The sequence below is a fragment of the Apium graveolens genome, chromosome 1 (assembly GCF_009905375.1).
Source record: "Apium graveolens cultivar Ventura chromosome 1, ASM990537v1, whole genome shotgun sequence".
NCBI classification, from domain to species: Eukaryota; Viridiplantae; Streptophyta; class Magnoliopsida; order Apiales; family Apiaceae; genus Apium; species Apium graveolens.
This window is the reverse complement of record NC_133647.1, coordinates 77,141,313-77,144,187: the sequence shown is the minus strand read 5'-3', so window position 1 is coordinate 77,144,187 and position 2,875 is coordinate 77,141,313. Positions and strand designations below refer to the sequence as shown.

Below are 2,875 nucleotides of genomic sequence, written 5' to 3'. Positions count from 1 at the left end.
CTATAGTTAAGAAGAATACGGTTGATAGCGGGGTTTGCCAGTTCAATGTAGGACCTAGGATTCCAGATTGAGTTGGATCGAGCTAGCAGGAGCTTACTACGGTAGTGAGATAGTAAGATTGTAAGAATAATTTCATTATCAGTTGTAAATTAAATTAGTTGGGATTTGGTATGTTATAATGAAAGTTAAGGTTGTGGCTTATTTTCATACTTTAACCTGTTGCGATCCATGGTTACGTAAAGCACGGTCATTGCAAAGAATATTCAATATACAGGTTTATATATTGTGTATGTGATGTGGACCCCAAAATTCTGACCCGGGTTTGGAGGGCGCCACAACAGCAAACTCAATTGCTCCAAAGGTTGGTGGCTGATAAGTGGCATTTTATACCACTTAGAACGTCTTAAAATGGCTTAAATTGGTGTCTTGAAATCAAGTATTTTGTGTATTTGATGCGTTTTTCTAGTGTTTATGCATTTCAGGGTATTAGTTGCATTTCGGAGAAGGAATCATCAAGAATAAGCCTTGGCATGTGTTCACCATTGCGAGAGGAAAAGAACGGGCAGATTACGGCGAAGAAACGGAGCAAACCTGGAAATTTTCCAGTAGGGTCCTGCGCGCCCGCGCAGCAATGCTGAGCGGCCGCGCAGCAGCCTTGCGCGCCCGCGCAGAAATGCTGAGCGGCCGCGCAGGGTCGGGGAAAAAACTGAATTATTTTAGACTTCTACTTCTGTTTGGCTTCCAACTTCTATGTAATCTGAGTTTTATGGGACTATTATATAGGTAGATTTGAGACGTTTTTCACAGAGTATTAAGAGGAGATTATGTTTTAGATTGTGTTTTGCAAGAAGCGTAGGAGATAAGGAAGAAGACCGATTTAGCACACCGCAACGAAGAGGAAGCATATATTCTTGTGATTCTTGTTTTGTTGTAACGTTGGATGCTAGTTTTCTTGCTTTGACTTATTTACTCTTGTGACGTACTCTGTTTAAATATAATTAGTTTAGTTGTTATTTTCTTGTGTTTGTTTATCATGATTTCATATGAACCCATGATGGCGATAAGTTCTATTATGGGCTAATCGTGATCATGGGGTTGCAACGGATTTATTATGGAATTCTTTATTTAATTGTTTAATACTTTAGTATGTGATGATTGCATGATATCTAGTATTGATTATGCGTATTCATCTTATATGCGTCGCGAACATATAAGATAGGGTGTTAATCTCTTGTGAAGCGACGGTGGATCTTGAGATACAGAACTTGCCATGCTAGCATAGGTTCATGTACGTTGTGCATGATTAGTGGGTAACTCTAACAGTTTTATTTGCCTTATGTAATCAAAAAGGAATAACTTGTGCTTAAATCGTTGTGTTGTCAATTTCTGTAGACATATAGGAACTCAACATAATTGATGACTATTCAACTTCTATCTTAATTGTGGATGTTTGGTAGAATGGTATTAGTACAATGAAAGTTGGCTTTTATCAGTTTCGTGTTATTCGATTAATATCATCACTGTCACATGCTAAAGGTAATAACAATGGCTATAGAAGGAAGTAATAATGAAGTTGTGATCTCATGAGTGTTTTATTATTAATAAATTGAAGTGTTAGTTAAGTGGTTAATTAAGTAGTTAATTATAGTTAATGTTTAATCAACAATTTTAAGTGTTATCTTAACATTGAGAAGTAATCATACATTGGTGAGTGAGTTTAATTAGACAATAACTTAGTCTGAGTCTCTGAGGGAACGAACTAGAAAGTATTCTATATTACTTGCGAACGCGTATACTTGCGTGAATATTAGTGCGTGATTTTGCCCTAACAAGTTTTTGGCGCCGCTGCCGGGGACTCGGCGTAATTGTTTAGTTTATGTACTTACCATCATTGGTCATTAGGACTCAGTGATTAGGACGTAGTAGTTAATTACTCTTTTCGGTTGTGTTTCAGGTACTTTAGCAAACGTTTATGCAAACTCGTTCTCGTGCTCGCAAGAGGACCTTAGATACAGCTGAGGAGAAAGACGAAGTTCTTGATACACCGGAGAAGTTAGATTTTGAGGATTCAGATTCAGGAACTGAGCAGAAAGAACCAGTAAACATGGGAGATCGTATTGTTCAAGCTGATCCAGCTCTTATGGATTTTTCTCGGCCTAAAATTGATGACATTCAGTCAAGCATCCTTCATCCGGCTATTCAAGCTAACACCTTTGAAATCAAGCCGGGCACTATTCAGATGGTGCAGAATTCTGTTTCTTTTGGAGGAGCGGCAACTGAAGACCCCAACATGCACATAAGGAATTTTGTCGAGATCTGCAGCACTTTTAAGTATAATGGCGTGACTGATGAGGCTATAAAGTTGAGGCTTTTCCCATTCTCACTGAGGGATAAAGCTAAAGACTGGTTACATTCTGAACCAGCTGGGTCAATCACTACGTGGCAAGATCTTGCGCAAAAGTTTCTGGTGAAGTTTTATCCAATGGCAAAGACTGCTGCTATGAGGAGTGCTCTTACTCAATTTGCGCAGCAACCTACAGAATCTATGTGCGAGGCTTGGGAACGCTACAAGGAAATGTTGAGAAAATGTCCACATCATGGAATGCCAGATTGGATGGTAATCACTGGTTTTATAATGGTTTGGGGGCCCAATCTCGGCCCATGCTCGATGCAGCAGCTGGAGGCGCCTTATGGGCTAAAAGCTATACTGAAGCGTATAATCTTATCGAGACGATGGCTGCAAATGAGCATCAAAACCCAACTCAGAGGATGACGTCAGGCAAGGTAGCAGGTATTCTGGAAGTTGATGCAACCACCGCTATTGCAGCCCAGCTCCAAGCGCTATCAATGAAGGTTGATTCTCTGGCTACGTATG

General features: G+C 39.8%; 1 non-coding gene across 1 annotated transcript; it reads right to left on the bottom strand.

The window, feature by feature from the left end:
- Positions 1-2,497: 2,497 nt before the first annotated feature.
- Positions 2,498-2,604, bottom strand: LOC141683833 (small nucleolar RNA R71). Its single transcript, XR_012560461.1, has one exon. It is a non-coding gene; the product is annotated as a small nucleolar RNA R71 (small nucleolar RNA).
- Positions 2,605-2,875: the final 271 nt, after the last annotated feature.